Below are 18,352 nucleotides of genomic sequence, written 5' to 3' on the forward strand. Positions count from 1 at the left end.
TATAAGCTTATTAAAAGTTTAGCAAAAATGGTTTCTTTATGATGATTAGTTGTATAGTGAATAGATGTAGCTGACTCATTTCCAGTTCTCCTTTGTAATAACTGGGGTTTGCTTTCTGAATTTTTAAATTATAAATTTTCCAATTTAAAATGTCTATTTTTAAATTATTCATTTCAAAATCACGTTGCACTGAAGTCTTCTGACCCATCAGATGACACAGAGTATACATAAAAATGAAATGCTCATTCTGTATAAGTAGGAAGCTGTTTTTTCTGATTTTAAAGATGCTATTTTCTAGAATATGAATAATGAAAAAACCTAATTTTGCAGCCATAACCATCCTGTGCATCTATGAGAGCTTGTAATCACGATCAGAGGGCATTTTAGTAGGTACATCAAAATATATATAGCACCTCAGAGAGCTAACATTTTAAGTATTAGAAAAAGATCGGATATGGGAGAAGAATTAAATGCTGTTCCTGGTCTGCCATTGAGAGAACTTGAGGAGCAGTGAACATTAGTGGGTTACTGAGGGGCAGTGGCTGGTATGTGAAGGAGGTGAACTCCAGAGACTTACCTTACCCCTCAGCTTCTGTACTGCAGTGTCATGGTGCTATTGTTTGATTGTTATGTGGAGGAGAGCAGCTGCTTGTAACACAAACATTCACGTAAGCAGGACTAGAATTTAGTGCTAAATTAGCATGCCCTAAGTAGTAAAAATGTAGGATATTGGGACCTTAAATCCATGCTGTCGTATCTTCGTGTCTTGCTGATCTGCGTACCACATGTTGCTGAGGTGCAGAAAAGGAAGCCTTGTGTTCCCGAAGGACATAAAAGTGCGGCTCACTTTGAGGAAGTGCTTTTCCCTGGGACTAAATGCTATTGTGTCCTTTTGTCAGCCGAATCCTAGAGCGTTCATGAAGGACACCAACCAACATGTTGACACGGAACCAAACTGTGAAGAGCTACTGCCTTTCAGGAGTTAAGTAGCAGCACTTGCATTGTTTTTGCAAACCCTGTGAGCTGGTGTTTGGAGATTGCTGACCTGACCTGCCTTGAGTTACTGTAAAACATAGAACACTCCTACATCACCGTCACAGAACTCTCACCTCACACCTGGTGGCAGGGGTAGGAGGTTAAAATCTTTTATTACATGAAGAAACTTCTGCACATAATGCAGACCTACTGTGGTCCTGTCTTTCTTCTTGCTTTGAATCTTGTATGTTGATGGAAGTATAAACTAGAGGCAATTCCTTTGGCGGGGTGACTGAAGCTGCCTAAGTTGAACTATTCATACAGTCCCAATAATTAACTACATTTTTTAGCAGTTTTCCATTAATAAGAAATTCTGTTGTAGAAGTCTGTGTATTTGGATTTTTATTCAAGCTGATGATGTTTGCTTCAGTAAAAGTGTGGTGTTTGAACCATATGCTCAAAGGTTAACATGTTTAATGCCAGCTGCAGAATATTTACATTAAAGGACATGGAGCCAAGTTAAACTCAATTGCAACTTTATTCAGTGGATTACAGTGTTACCAGCAAAAAGTAGCTGTGATATCTTGCTTTTTTTCCTCTTTAATTTTTCAAACAGGCTGAGGCAGATCTGGCCTTTTTGAAAGTTGTGCTCTAATTACTATTTTAAGCCCTAGTGCAGCAGGGTAGAGGGGGAATGCCAAGAGGTATTCTGCTTGAACCTGGAGCTCTTGAGAAGGAGGAATGGGAAGGTAAGTATATGCAGAATTTTATTCCATCCTCCCTCTTGTCAGGGGATTAGAAAATGTTACATGTCTTTCTTTTGATGATGCACAATTTAGCTATGTGAAATTACGCAGTAGTTCTGGGAGAGAGATTTTATGGGTAAGACTGAGGCAGTTGACTAGAATGTCCCCAAATGGCTGTGGATGCACAATATCTAACTGTAGCAAATGCCTCATGAGTTTTCCACCTCTCAGATCAGGCTTTCAGAGATTTACAGTTTTGATTGTATAACTGAAGCAAGGGCATTTGGATAGAAAAGGCTAACAGAGGGATAAGTAGACTAAACAAGTCAGCAGATTTGAGGAAGTGGTACCTCTGAGCAAGGCATGGCTTGAACAGTTAATGCTGGACATCTCTTCTGCTCTGTTGCAGCAGGGGGAAATGGTCAGATCAGAGATCGTGTCGGAACTGGGACTGCAGTGCAGTACTTTGTTTTAAGCATTAAGGAACAGGGTGTTACCTAGTGGAGTCACAGCTGATGGTAGGATGATGTGACCATGAAGCGCAGAATTTGAATAACCCCTCAGCCTTCAAAAAAACCACCAAAACCCAACCCCCTAACAACAACCTCAAACCCTGGATGACCAACGTGCCGGTTTGGAAAGAGGATCAGAAAAGTCTTTCTTTTTACAGTTCCCCTTTTACATCTGAAAAAGAGAACCATCTGAGAAGCACAGAAAGGAGAAGTTCAACGGAACTTTTATGGTTGGTTTATTGGCAAACACTTGGTCATTTTTTTCTTTCTTTCTTTCTTTCCCTCCCCCTCCCCCTTTCTTTTCCCATTCCGAAGTTGTTAATTCTAGTTAGGCCCATTTCAGATGTTCTTGGAGAGGGCTGACAGGAACTTAGGGTCATAGTATGATCAAGCCACAAGTGATTCCAGCAGAAGATGGACCTTTGGCATCCCACATGTATCCTGTGTGAAATATATCTGCCTTTAGAGGCATTCTGTCTTTTTTTATTGAGGCAAGAAGGCAACAGAAGGGATGCACAGTGGAGAATAAAAAGCTGAGGAACCTGCACAAAGGAAAATTTGATCTACCACATGGATTAGGCAGCAGCAGAGCTCTAGAGTGTTTTCTCCTTGCTGAGCTGATGTTTCTTGGGCTGGGGACAGTGAGTGTTCAGGCAGGGTGAGCGCTTGTGCACTCATTTTTGTAGAGCACAGATATGTAGGAAGAGTGTTGGAACTGGAGTCGTCTGGCTATTCCAGGTGAGAGGAGTTGATATACACTCTGGAGGTGGTACAGATGAAAACATGAAGGAGATTAGGGTTCTAAGACAACTGTGGAGTTGAAGGAAACAAGTAGCCTTTTGTGAGGTATCTTTTTTTCCCACCTTGTGTGTTAATGCTCTGATTTTATATTTGTGAGCATGAATGAATGAAAGAGGTCTCTCTTTCCCTGGTTTGTTTCTCAGAGCCCATCAGTTTTTCTCTATCATTTGCAAACCCCTGTGACACACACTGACCACAACAGCTCGTTTCTCATTCTGAGAACATGGTCAGACTGTGGTGAGAGGCTAGGGAGGTGGTACCCTCAACTTCCCCAGTTACTTTAGGTCCCAACCACTTCCAAAAGGAGGGTGATCTTAGGGGGAACGGTTGACTAATTCACTGCTTAAAGGTGTCCAGCTCTCAAGCCATCTTGTGTTACTTTCCTAGTTATGGTGTCTTCTCAAGGAAAGATCCTGTATGATGCAAGAACTGACCCAAGAAGAAAAACAGTAGCTGGAAATGCTGGGAGGAACAGAAGTACTTCCATGTTTGCCGGAACTTTTGGTCATGCATTTACGATGGGTTTTCAATTTTTTAAAATGTTTATTTCCCCCTATATTCAGTGAGTTTGCCGAATACCTTGTATCGAGTTAGAACAGACAATGCTTTATTTCCTTAAAGTAGTCACATGTGGAAATTGGTGGTGCAGGCAAATGAAAAGAAGCTCAGGCTTTAGGAAATACGTTTGGGGGGAGGGAGCTGCATAAAGATTTAGTTAAAATGAAAACATTATCCAAAACAAACAGTGAACTCAAGCCTGTGTTAGTTTTCCCTCTTGAAGTAGTTGGAAAATTGTCTCTTGCATTCCACATCCCAAATATAAAGTGCCGTCATGCTTTGTGAAGCTGAAGACATATTACAGATGTTGATTTCTACATGTGATTTAGTGGTTACAGCGAGTGGCAGATTTACAGCATCGGGACTTTCAAGTTTTATTGCAGACTGAGTCATTTAGTGACCTTTGGGTGACTCTTGTTAAACACCTACATACGGAGCTTGGTCTTGAGCAGTGAGGAATGGCAGCCGCTTCCCTGGGCTTGCCCTGAGCTTGGCCAAGACCCGGGCAGAGGGCACGGCCGGCATCCCGCACTTCTGTCTGCCATCAGCAGGGGTAGCTAAGCCGCTGCTTCCCAGGCAGTCCGCTTCCCTACTTTCCTCACTCTTGCCTGCGGGGCAGAAGGGGCCAAGGCAGTAACCGCAGAGGTTCTCCCCCTCGCTGCCTGCACGGGGATCGGGACAGGAAAGGGGAAGTGGTGCAGTGTGTCAGCTCAGAGGACTGCTTTCCTGGAAGCATGCTGCTTCCTATGGAAGTGTGCATGGAGATGGGAGTTACTGTCGTTGCTTTTTCTTCCCCCTCGCCACCCTCATGCAAAACTTGGTTGAATGTCCTGAAGTTTGCTTTCTTGATGTTGGAATGAGATTGTGGCAAATGCTGCAATACCCTGGGGGGAAAAATGCCATTTGAGTCTCTATGAGACTTCCACGAGGAATGGAAAGAAGGAAGGTAAGATGAGGGAAATGACAGCTTCATCCAGATTAGCTTCCAAGTTAGTGCCACATGGCAGTCAGATGACTGCTCACAGCTGCATGGCTGCGCGGTCACTTTATCCACATCCTCACTAAATAGTTGTTGGTTACTTCAGGACAAGTCAGGGAAAGGGAAGGCAGAGAGACTGCTGGGACCCACTGTCGTGTGGCACAGGAAAGTCTGTGGTGCTGTACTTCATGCTGGGAAGTGAAATTCGTGAATGGTGAAACAGAGACTTTGTGCACAGAGCCTGATTCTGCGAAAACCCAGGCTTAGAGGGCAAAGCAGCAAAAGAATTCTTGTGCAGATGAGTAAATGCTCCAAGATTGCTAATTTCCACCTTCGGCATTGACTTTTTTTCACACAAAGAGATGTGGTGGGAGGCCTGGGGCTGCTGGCAGGCACAGGAGGAAGCAGCACATGGGCAGTGTTTACCATCCCCATTTCCTCCAGAGAAATAACTGTGGGCGGGTTGGGTTTTAGGACGTATCTCTTCAAACTGGCTTTGCACATCATGCATGGTGTGGAAACCACGGCTTGGGAAGCCCTGACCTAGATGAAGGCAAGCCAGTGAAATTACTGCTCTTAGTCTGTTTGAAACTACAGTGCCACAAGTGCTGAACTCTAAAAGGAATTGTTACCAGTAAGGTGCAGCAAGCCTATAGTGGTATTCCTTATCCAGTTATTAGAGAACTGCTGTTCTCTAATAAGAATCAGACATGCTGTTTGCATTCTCTAAACTCAGTCCAACACTAAATGTAGAATGCAGGTAGAGGAGGGCGAAGCAGACGTTGTTGTATTCCTTTTGCCTCATGGGATGCATCAGAAAAGGATGGGAGTGGCACGTATGGATGTCGTGATGGAGCAACTCCTGGAGAAAGTGTGTGAATCTGAAAGTCACGTAATAGTTGAGACATCACTTCCTGTAATTACAAGGAGAGAGGAAACTGGAACAAGGGGTCAAACCCCAGCTAAAGGCAAGTCCTGTGAGGCAAAGGATATCCTCAAGGGATGCTGCCCTACTGGGGGCCATGGCCACTTCTATGGAAGGGCAGGAGTGAGAGGCTCTTCACTACTGGCTGCATAAGATTTCTCTGCCATTCTGGAAATGCTCCAAGACTTCAGGACCTTATGCTGAATGTATTTAAAACAGCCCTGGTTCTTTCATGAGGCTGTTATGGTATGCCTACCCTGCTGTTTTTCATGAAAGAGTGCTATGCTTTGGTAAAAGAGGAGGGGGATTCTATGAAATTGAAAGATCTCAAACAAGTTGGTTGTGAGCTCTGCATTTTTTTTCTTTCGAAAGAACCACGCCAAACAAACCTCCCCAAAACACAAGAAAAACCCCTAAAAACAAAAACCCTAAAAACACTGGAGAATTTTGAAATGTTCAAACCAAGCAGCTGTTTTTTCAGCTGTTGCAGGTATTAAACAACAGCAAGAAAATCCTCTGCTATGACCTGTCATTGGAAATAATCCCTTCTTGATCATGCTGAACAGCTGGGTTCAGTGCTTCTCCTGCAACTGTAATCTTCAACTTCTCGACTTGTTACCTGCACAATGATTCGTCAAAATGTTAAGCTAATGGTATGAAATGCAAAATAATGAAATTGTAGATGTTTAAGTGCATCCTTGGGATTCATAAATTATGGGAGCTACAGTGAATTGCTGTTAGGAATGAATTAGGAGTTTGGAAGTAACCTACTTTGAAGATACTTTTTTTTCAAAATGCTAAATGCTTTTGACCTTTCTCCCTGTTGCAGTGCAAGTGACCACCTAATAACACCACTTCAACTTTCTTGCTTTTTTGTGATAATAAATAACATTTACTTTCAACTGTGATGCTTTAATTATGCAAATCAAATTCTCACTAATGGCTTTTTTCAGACCCCATAAATCTGCAGTGTAATTTTTTCCTTAGTAAATAGGTCAGGGGGAATGCACCACTGACAAAAGTGTGGGCAGATGCGTTTTGGATTTGGCTTAACTACATCTATGCTGCTTAATCACTTAAAAAAAAAAAAAAGGGGGGGGGGGGAAAGACCCAGTTACCTGTATAAATGTTAAGAAATGGATATCAAGATTGGAATTCTGTGCTTTCTGTTGTTATTGTCAATAAAAGGACTGTTTAATTCACTTAACAAATATCAGTGGAACCAATCCTGAAAAATCTTACTCTGAGAATATCCTGTAGGCTTCCTTTACTTGGACACCAACATGTTTATTTCTGGCTTGAATCTGCTTATTGTTTAGATTAAAATCTCCTTTGCATGGTCAACGTAGTTAAAAGCAAGCAGACTGCCTTATGACTCCTACAATATCAACATAAGAATAATTGCAATCACAAATAAAAGGGCAGGAAATAACATGCATTACTTGAAAAAGAACACATAGCTTTCATGGTCACAGATTTTTAAGGTTAACAATTACTTTCCCTTCTTTTCTCCTGTTTTCAAATCAAAATAATCCTATCCCTGAATAGCACCAAAACCTCAGGAACAAGCAAGCCACCCCAAAAGCTGAAAAACGGGTGTGATTCGTAATTGCTGGGACAAATAAAAATGCACTTATGTTGTGTCAGATTTCTAGAATCATATTTGAGAGTTGTACAGTGATTGAACTGTTGCTGTGTTACAGAAATAAAAGCACAGGGATGTACTGAGGCAGAGTTGCCAGAGCCAGACAAGACAGAAACCCAGTGCACTGCAGGTAGGTTTAAATTCAGTATGTAGCAGTACCAAGTAATTTCTGGATGATGTCTATACGTGTACATCAGCCAAGGCCACTTCAGCTGGGTGACAGTCTAGAAGATAATATGAGAAGTGCAGGGTCATGAGAAGGGGACTCGGAAGAAGCATAGTGCTTAGCACCATCCGGTATGTTGAGGGTCGTGCGATAACCATAGCCAAAAAAGGTGCACATGAACAGAGAAGATTCGCTATTCTCCATACTGTGCCCGTACTTTATCATCTTTCAGGCATTCTAAGTTTTTATAAAGAAAATTGGAGTGTAAGAGCATGAGACACCTTAAAGAATCAGTAGGTGAATGCCAGTTCTTTGAAGATAAGCACAGTTTGTCTCAGAGGACTTGTTGATTATCCAACAGCAACTTGATCTCGTGGTCTGTTGGTTCAGTGATTTGACACACTGTGTTGGCATTGTTATTTAGGGTGTTTTATGTAAACCAGTATGAGCTGGTTTATCCTGTTTAGAGTGTAAGCTACTTCTCCTATTCCTGCAACTGAACCTAACAATTCCGTTACAGTGAATGCTTTCCTTGTTTGTCTCTGAACTCTTAACTCTGATCACAAACAAAACAGCTATGACCTCTGCCTTTGACGTGAGGTTGTAAGACTTTTCTTAATACAAGATGGGGGATACTGCCTTGCCTGGCTTTGGATAGCTGTTCCCCATTACCTTCACAAATGAAATCACCTTTTTAGAAAAGGATGGTAGTATCTGAAGAACCATCATTGTACCAGTGTTTCTCAGGCTGCAATCCTGGATTGCTGGTCAGCCATAAAATATAGGGCATTATCCCAGGAAGGATGGAAAGTAAAACACTAAAGCTGTACCATGTGTGTGCTCTCGCATGTTTCAGCAAGTCAACAAAGTGAGAGGAAATAGGCAAATCAAAATAGCAGATGTACAGAGTTTTAGCTTCATTTTTTGTTGGGAAATTTTAGTAGTAACAGGGAAGCAAGCATAGCCTTGGATAACGTTTGTTTAATTTTCTGATGGGGCAGATAGTCCTAGGATTTATTTATTTCTCAGTTGTTGGGAAGCACTGTGCTTGGACTCCGTTCTGGTGGGTCTGATTAGAGTAGACAAGAGATGCCGTCTCTCCTGCCTGGCGCAGGGGTGTTGCAGGCACTGGTCTAAAGGAGGAACTACTCTAGCTCCTGTTGCAGCCAGCTGTGATCATCTAAACTTGGAAACTATACGATACTAGGGTTTTGTACTTAAATCCTCAGACTTGGACAATCCTGCTATTGCCATTCTCAGAAACACCTTTGTTTTCTTCAGGGCCAAGTGGTGTGGCACATCTATCTCACCTGAGCCGTAGACAGGCTGCCCTCCCTGCAGTGCTCAACCCAAGCAGCTTCCAGAGCGGTCTTTTTACACAATAGCTCATGGTGTTCAGTTCTCCAATTTCTGAGGAAACTCAGCCCTTGCGAAACTGAACAGATGGATCTGAGTTCCAGCAAGTAGACGCGGAACTGTGTTTTATTCCCACATCCTGAGCGAGTGCTCTAACCGCTAAGGAAGGGCAAGGAAACTGCTGCTTCCTCTGGTCACGCTGTGTAGTAAGGATGTTGCCCTTCCTCATGAGAGCAAAGAGGTAGGCAGGGCAGAGCAAAATGTGCTGAACTGCAGATGAAAAGAAGGGCCTCCTGTTGCCCTGCATGAAGAGCCTGAGCCCCCTGAGTTTAAGGAGCTCTTCCCTCCCCAGTGCTTTCTGGTGCTGGTTGAACCAGCTTATGGTGCAGGGAGCAGTTTGCATGGATCGTGCTCTGTAGCATCAAGCCCTCTCCTGCATGGAGAACCTACTTGCTGAAATCACAACTGTTCCTTTTGCTGCAAAATCTAGAGACTACAGTAGTTCGTGTCCTTTTGTGTAGCCCTGCTGTGCCAAAAACCTAGGTCCACAAAAAGATTAATAGCTTGCTCCTTAGGGGACATTAACACCACAGTACTCTGGAAGTATGCGCTTGTACAGAGGAAAAATACCATTTGACACTACTTTCTTCCCAAGCCCTCCTCCCAGCAGGCTCTATATTAAATATACATTAACCCCCCCAATAACTACACAATTATGACAGTTGAAACAGAATTAGAGGAGCTAACATAAAGCCAGACTCTGCGTCCCACCTGCACCGCAGGCTGCTGGCAGAGCACCTGTCAGTCGTGATTTGCATCTCTGCAATGGTTTCTTTCCTGGAAGAAAAAAACAACAAAAAGCAGGCTTACTTCCAGCCTGCTACCCTGAAAAGCTTATCAGTCACAGCGACAGCAGAGGCATAGCGAGGAGCTTTGCTCTCAGAAGCATCGATGACAGCACTGACAATCACTTCTGCTGCTGGTGGGATGTCTACCAGCTGTTACTAAAAAAATTCAGCTGTAGCATAAGCAAAGCGTGCACTGGCATTTGTGTGGGTCTAACAATCAATTTCTTAGGCTTCCATTTGTATGTAAAGTACATAATAAAATAGTCGTACAGGAAAAAAAACAAGTCCAGTTTCCCTAGAAAGCTCGAAGCTCTCTGGGATGGTCTAACACCCTGAGTCCTGGTGATCTATGCACTAGCATCATTCAAAAATGGATGGCATCTTTCTCTTGAATAAGCAGCATGCTTAGCAGTAGAAATAAGAAAAAAGTACATTTCCAAATGCCTTCTATAATGCATTGGCATTTTCAGAGGTTGATCTGGACTTTCAGCACTTACTCTGGTAGCCTTAGCACTGAAATTTCAGTGAGTCGCATTCCTTGCTTTGGATGGATGCCTTCTTTCTTTCTAAGCTAAGACCAAGCACTGAGGCAGTTGTAGTTTAAAGATAATAATGTCTTTAGTTAAATAAATCTAAGACTGCCATTGTTTTTAAATGTAGCTCCAACCCATTTGTTGCAAATTATGACTTTCTGTGTTAGCACTGCTGTGACTGTGCCGGTTCCTGATGTGGTCTCATTAATAGATTATTTCCTTGTTAGCTGTAGGTAAAGCTTTGACCTAGAGCTGATTAGGGAAAAGAACTTCTGTATCTATTATCTTTTCTCTTTTATAATTAGTATAATTATGCTTCTGTGCCCCAGACAGCAGTCTCAGACAGACTGCTGTGGAGCCACAGAAACCGTCTGGACTCCCTGAATGGGAGTTTGCTGTTAAGCAAGAGATGGCTGGGTTCTGTAGTGCCAGGGAAAAGCTGAATTACAGCATTACACAGAAAGTAACCAAACCAGTGGAGAGAGATTTCCCTTCCTCCCCACCCAGTTAAATTCAATTAGCTGGTAGGAATGCAAAAACAGGTTCTGTCATTTCCACTTTTTTAAAGACAAATTGGCACACCTATGAGACAGAATCAGTCAAGGGCACAGCATTTCAGTTTATAGGTGAAAATGACAGGCAGTGTTGCAGAGGAAAGCATCCAGCTGAAACTGCTCTGGTTTTGACTCAATACAACAGCTATTTAGTAATGTGTTCACCTGCTCTCTGCTGGCTTGGGCTGGTTGAGAGTGTTCGCAGCTGAGCAGAGTGGGTGTGACTGGGGCTAGTCCAGCACTGGGGTGGGGGTTGCTTTCCACCAGTGAGGGGAGGGTTTTCCCTTCCCAGGGTTCACTGGACGTCTCTGAAGTGAAGTTACAAAACAAAAGCAAAGAAAAAAAAAAGTCCTACTCTTTTCAAGGTAGATCATAGCCCCCTTTAGGGGACAACAAGGTAAGGAAGGAGGTGAGTTTGGTTTAGTACCTGCTACTAGGAAGTCTATAAAGCATTGAGCAGTGTAACTGGCAAGAAATTCTGAAGCTTAAAGTTTGAATGAGTTTTAAGTGTGTATTGGAGAGCACTAAGAACTGTCCTTTTTTTTGCTGCTCAGCCTTCCCACCATGTTTCCACCTTAGAGTACACGTTACTTTTCCTTGTAGTGCAACTGGACCAACAGGATTTAGCAGGACTGTTGTTCTTTACAGTCATTTTGGGTATCATTACTCTGATAGAGTTGAATGATAATTCCCTTCATGAAAGGGCAGCTGTGGCTGAAATGCAAAGCTCAATAGAAGGAGAATGGAGATTATGGTAGTAATTGCGAGGCAGCAAGTGCAACTCCTTCCATGGGCTCAGGGCTTGGAGTCCCCACGTTGTGCATCACAGTGGAGTTCTCCAGTGAGGTGGGAATGGGTGGCTGTTCAGTGGGAGCAGCCTTTGTCCAACCTTTTGAATTAATCTTGCAACCTCAGAGACTTACAGTCTGAGTGTCTGTGTATCAAGTGGAGAGGGAGGCTCTAGTATTTCATACTCTTCTCCATATAATGATAAATGCATGAGCAGCTGCTGGGAGAGAGGAGAAAGCTCAGGCTCTAGGATAATGTTAGCTGAAGCGTTAAGATGCTTTCTTGGGTGCTAAGAATTATAAATTTGAATCCCCTCCAGAACAGAGGGGGTTTAAGGCATAATCTGCTACATCTCAGCTAAATGCCAAGCTAGTTGTGGTCTGAAGGCAATGACTCCTGTTCTTAAAGTAGGACTAGAGGCGTTTTCTTTTAAGCAGAGGATGTGCATTGTGGAGCAGTGATGCTGCTTCTTAGTAAATGCCTGAAGGTCCCAGGGAGGCTGTAGAAGCTTCTGCCAGGGATCCTGGGCTGTGCCTCTTGTCTGCCCCTGCATCTCCTTCTGAGGAGCCTGACTGTCCTTGGACTTGGCATAAGCTCAGTGATTCTGTTAACACAGTCCCAAACTCCACTCAAAGAGTGCTGCCTGGGGAGCTGCTTGAGTCCCTCTCTGGGCTGAATTCCTTGCTGTTAGCTCTCAGCACTGTCAGGAAAAAAAAGCACTGAAACATATGAAAGTACTTTGACATAAAGTACCTGGCAACTGACGGGGCGTTAGATTTTTTTTCCCCTGTTTCCCCCCAAGAGATTGTTTTCACTGTATGACTTCTAAAAAAAAATAAAAATTATGAAGTAAAAACCATAACCCTGTTGGGAAATGATAAAACTGCTCTGGGTTATGCTGCTGGGTTGTGCTGTGGTGTGACTGTCCACGTTCTTTCTGTGTTCCACATGTGATAAAATGACCTGGGGGAGGGGAGGGGAGGGTGTCTGTAACACGGTCCCGGGCTCCTTGCCTGGAGGTGTTCCATAAGCAAACCCAGAGATGAGCCGTGATGTGAGGTTTGTCATGTGTTAGGCTGATGCAGCAAGGGAGGGTGTGTGAGGCTGTGATTAAGGTTATTGTGAATCACCGTGAGAAAGTAAAAGGCTTGTGTACCTTGTCGGATTTTCGGTGGAAAAAGAAAAGTTTTTTTGACGTTTGGGTGAGTCTGTGTTTTCACTGAACCATTTTCAGGCTGTGATTAAATGCTCTTACAGCTAATGATTGTCTGATTTTTTTTTTTAATAAAGCATTGATAAGACTGTTTTGTTACTATAATAAGTAACACATTTTGGAAGTAAATTTGGAAGTAAAAAAATTGAGCACAAGAGCTTGTATGCCCAAGTTAGGTCAGTGTCTTGGGGCCCAAGAAAACAGGTAAAACCACCCGTCAAGAGGAATGATACCGTTTAATCCTGGGTTACCAAACAGAAATTTGAGATAGTGAGCCTGCATCTGTAAAAGTTTCAGGCTTCGGCTGGATTTTTACTAACTTCGAGAGGCTGAGTTCCCGCTAAGAAGCATGAATTGGCTTATTAATTGGCTGTTACTGACCTTTCCCTCTGTTTACTCATGGTGCTAATGCTTTCTGTGCATTACAGAAGAAATCACAGCTTACACTCTCTTCCTGCGGAGCTGGCAAGCATTTACTTAGCAGCGTGAAACCCCTCCCTCCAGCTGATAAGGAGCAAACTGTGCTGGAAGTGCAACTGTTCCAACTGAGACGCAGCTCCCACTTGTGCAGGGTGGAGGCTTCGGAGTGCTCATTAGCAATGGTATGTCCCCGTTCCAATGGGGACAAGCCCAGCTGGAGTGAGGCTGGCACAGAGCAGGTGAAGGAACAAGATGATCTTAACCTGTTTACACAACTTACTGACAGTTTACCAACCAAATAAATAAGCTTGTATGCTGACTGTATCCAGAATGAGTCAGGCCATTTTACAAGATGTCTGTTTTGGCTACAGAAGTGTAGGTGTTTTCTTCTTGTGAAAGACTTTCAAAAAAGAGTGAGACTGACGTGCTTCTGATGTGTGTGGAAGTTCTGGCATTCACTCCTGGGGTTTCCTTACTTCTTGTTTGCTTGTTGCCTTACAGTGTGTAACTTTTCCCCCCAGACTTTCTGAATATAATTTATTAGCTACCCAGTTATCGTGCCGTCTTCCAGCCTAAGGGAATTAGTCATCCCCAGCTCCATTTTTCCTTTCTTATTTTCAAGGTGTCTTAAAATCAGTAATGACCCCCCCCCCAGTTTGGGTGTGCCTCCCATGTGAGAGTACTTGAAGACATTGTTGTTCACTGACTTCCCTTTCAAAGAATCCAAGTGATGGGCTTTAATTCATATTTTTTGCTTCTCTTAAAATGAAAGACATGAAAGGGTCACAGTGCATATCAGTGAATTTTGATTCTTACATAGATTTAGATCCTATTCCTTGTCACTGTGTGGGAAAAGCTTTTCTATTAATATTCTTACTATTTTTTTATAATATTGGTTTCTTTAGGCATGGTAAACAGGTTGAATTGCTATGAAGGGAGGTAGAGAGGATTTAAAATAAAAAGAGAGAGGAGGGGAATAAAGAAAGCCTGTAGATATAATTTCTGATCTTTTGGAAACACTTTGAGTTACAAGCACCAAGAGATGGGCATTTCAGGGGCTACAGAACCTGGTATGATGTTCCATTCCAGAGACCTGTGTGAGCTCCTGTTGGAGATTTTTGTTAATTTTTTGGAATTAGTATGGATGGTCATAGTAATAAAGAAAACAGGAAAATATTGAGAAGGCATAAGCAGGTTTTTTTTGGTTTGTTTTGTTTTTTGACTGATGGAGGGCAGTGCACAAGCATAAAATTTATTAAAATAATCCTCTGTGAACAGAAATCGCGTAATGACAAGTAGAATTCACCTAATAATTCTCAGAAAGGCTTTTTGTTTTTCCTCCTAAAGTTCCTTTGCCAGCTGATGTGTTGAGTCAGGGTGGTGAGCCTGGCAGAAGAGGGGATAGCTCTGAAAGGGTGCTGCAGCTCCTGTAAAGCTCCAGTCAGCACACACTGAGGTTCGAAGGTTTGAGACTATTGAGGGATGAGGAAAGCATGATTTCTTAGTAGATGGAAGAGGTCTTGTAACTGATGCATAAAAGTCTGGGTAATGGTGCTGACTAAAGACCCTGGTTATCTTCTCTATTAGAAGAAATCTCTTTCTTACGTATTGGGCAGATAGATCTCTTCAGCACCTGAAGATGCAAAATCTTCAAATCCCTGGGGGAAGCTGGGAGCTGCAGAAACTCACAGCACCCTGAAGAAAACTGAGACTTTTTGCAGTCATTGTTGATGTCTTGGTACTCCCGTGCTGCACGTGGTGCCAGCTGTGAAAACTGTGTTCTGGCTGCCTGGATCAATTTCTCTGCCAGTCCTGTGGATTCGCTTTCCACCCGACCTCCTTCTGCTCGGTTCCCAGGGCATGCTCTGGAGGTAGCACTGCCTGCTCACAGTTTGTGTTCAGGTCCCAGCTCATGGGGGCCCATGGTGTGAAGGAGAAACCCACACTCAGTAGGTTATCTTTGCAGTGTAAACGATCCTCTTTGTCCAGTGCCTGATTCCTGCCTTGCAACAGGTAACTGTAAAATCACATCCACAGCAACAAAGAGTTACAATTTCTCTGCCTGTCCTTTCTCTCCTTCCTTTTCTGTATTATGGTGGGATTATGCTGATTTTCACTTTTTCTGTTGGTTTTTTTTTTCCTTTTCTTTTTAAGGGGAAGATTGAATGAGATGGAACATTTTCCTTTTTTAATTCTCTCTCAAACCAGTCTTTTCTCTGTTGCATATGATCCATTGAGAAACCCCCAGTCCATGCCTCGCTTTTATTGGTAGCAGTTACCAGATGGTGCTTCTAGTTCACTACAGCTTGTGTGCATCTTGGAGTAAAAACTGTGGTGAGCCTGGCTGGAGTTCTGCAAAAATTGCCTGGTTGTTGTACTGCTGACAAATAGGTAAGGGTGAGTGCGGTTCACTCGCTTTTGTGCCACTCCTCATCTCTTCGTGGTTACTCTGTAGCGCTCTGCAGAATGGCTGCTTTGTCTTGCCTTGCATTTTCCCACAAGTCCTATATCTACTGTCATTTTAGTGCTTTAAAACTTCATTAATTGCCTTTTGGGAAGTACCTTTGGAGAACTAAGCTGTTGTGAGAGTTTCTTGGACCTTGAAAGGGCAAGAGGGTCAGGGCAGCGCCATCCCTTACAGCTCTCACAGGCTGGGCTCAGCCTTGTAAGCAATGCCCTGAGAAAACTGTGCATTTCATAAACCATTTCCCAGAATCTGCACTACTTAAATCCCAGGTTTTGCAGTGTACCTAGACTATGTTGTGAGCAATCAAAAATTATATAAACAAGGTATATCACTGTAAATCTGTAATTGGGGAAATTAAAAAAAAAAAATTTAATAAGTATGAAAATAGATATTACTGTAGTCTGATCCACAGTTAGTCTGCACTCAAATACTTTTCGAAGTGGCCAGCTGAGTGTTGGATAGTTAATGTGAGATGTTAAAAAGAAGCTGAAGTACCTGCTTATATTCCAACAATCAGGTGGCTTTAAAAGGTTTCAAGCTGTGCACGCTGAAAACCTGGGAGGGCTCCCAGAGCTTCTAGCGTTTCTGGCCACGTACTTTCTATAGACTTAAAGATTTGCTTCATTCTTTCACAGAAAAATCACAAAATATTCTGAGTTGGAAGGGACCCACAAGGATCATTGAGTCCAACTCTTAAGTGAATGGCCCTTCAACCACCATGATAAAGGGGCAAGTGAAAGTGTTTGCTTTCTGCATATATGGACTTAATCTAAAGGAAGGGAATTTCAGTATCTTCACCTCCAATCTGTTTTGGCACTTTTTTTTTTTTTTTTTTTTTTTTTAGTGTTTTGGGCTTTTTTTTTTTCTCCAGACCTTACAGAACCTTTCCCATCTTTTGACGCTGCACATAGGATTTTATGAGTCATAACGAAATATTTTATTGATCATATTATGAAAAATCAATTGAAAAGTTGCCCTGGCTGTCAATTTTGCGCCGCCTACTATGTGTGCACTGGCAGGTTTGACTGCTCACCATTGTGAATGAGAAGAGAATACCTTGGGGTGCCCAATTATAGCAGCAGTGAGAGGGAATTCAGAAGAGTAATTTTGGCTTCCTTCATTGCCTTTGTGTTGGCCTCTGAACGAGTGGCCATTCCACTCCTTTCAGATTTCACAGCAGTGAGAGCACTAATGGCAGCTCTGTGCAATTTTGACTTCTCAGGTCCGTGAGATCGAATCAGTGCTTCTCCCTCCACATTTAGTAAAACAATTTTACACGCGTGCTGAGCAGCTATTCTTGTCTGTACCTGCTTTGAGATGGGCTAGATGAACTGGAAGATTTTATATAAAGCCATCTCTTTCATTCCTTCTACCTCACCCCCCCTTTTTTCTTTCTCTTTTCTCTTTTTTTTTTTTTTAAAGTAAACTTCAGATTGACAATGGAAGCGTTCTGTAAAGGGAGGTATTTTCAAAGCAAAGATCAGGAAAAGCCAACTGTTTTAACAGGGCTTATCTCATTGGGGGGTGGAAGTTTAAAGCAGGAAAGAAGAAAGTTAACATAAACAGAAAAAAAGGAAAAGCAACTGAGCTCTCCCTGTTCCAGCATGTGAAATTCAGGTGCTGTTACCACAGTATCTGAACACTTAAATTATTAATGGATTTATTGCTGTAACATTCCAGTGTGGTTTGGAGCAGACCCTTTTGGAAGGGAACTGTGACCCAGGAGCTGAGTTTAGGGGCTTGGATAGCTAAAGCAGGTTCTAAGCAGAGTTTAGATGCTGAAATCCGTGACTGCAGTCTGAATATTCCCTGCACTGTCACTACTTACCCTTGGAGGTGATGAATCTCCCTGACTTCTCTGAACAACCAGATTCTGCTTTTTTACCTGCCCAGGGCTGCTCAGAATGGGAGTCCCACAGCACAGCTGTGGACAGTGGGGACGTGTGACCTGACCCCAAAACAAAATGTTCCTCTGCCTAAGTTCTGTTCAAAGTACACTCATTGCTCAGGGGAACCAAGCTCCTGACAAGCACCACATCTCTGTCTGGGCCACTTACAAACTGTAGCTGGGGAAGGAGGGAGCCTACTGGGGAAGGTGCTTGCCTGTGAAGAGCAAGGCAGGGGTCAAGTGCTGTCTCTGAGCATTGCCTTTTAATGTGCTGTTTAATATTAACATCACATCCGTAAGCAGAAATAAGAACAGGCAGCAGAGCTCTTCATCCCTGTACTATGAAGTCATGCTTCTCCTTAGGCACAGTTCTCTCCCTCTGGCCCAGCATGTGCATTATTATAATTTGGATTGAGTGGCAGGAGGAATCCCCTTCCTCGAGGAGTGGCCTGTCTTGGACTAATGCTCCCGTGCTCTCCCCTGCACTGAAGGTTTGACTCTCTTCTGGCAGTCATTTCAAAATGGTAACCACGCTTCCTAACAGGAACCCAGATGTGTTTTGGAGGATGTCTGTGTGTGTGGTAGGGGAGAGATCTCTTTCCAGCCTCTGTAGCAAGAAGTTGTGTAATGTATAATCTCTCTTCTTAACTGTAGTTGATCAGTGTTAACTGAACAAGCAAGAACTTTGTTTGCTCTTTTCCAGGAGTTCGGGAATACTTGCTAGCAGCAGAGCCCTCCATGGATCAAACAGTGTCTGCTCATTGCTTAGTCTGTGCTCTAGAGCCAAGCAGGCAGGCGTCACACATGCAGCAGATCTTTGGGTTGTGTTTTATCAGCACAAGTATAACACATAACCCTTCTGGAAGAGGGCACTGGCTTTCCTAGGGTGACAGCCCCTGGCTTTCTCTGTAGGTAGCTCTCCACAATGTCATTGAACAGACACGTGTAACTTGTGACTATCAACTGGCAGCAAACCA

The sequence above is a fragment of the Myiozetetes cayanensis genome, unplaced genomic scaffold, assembly GCF_022539395.1.
Source record: "Myiozetetes cayanensis isolate MyiCay16 unplaced genomic scaffold, myiCay2020 scf7, whole genome shotgun sequence".
NCBI lineage: Eukaryota > Metazoa > Chordata > Aves > Passeriformes > Tyrannidae > Myiozetetes > Myiozetetes cayanensis.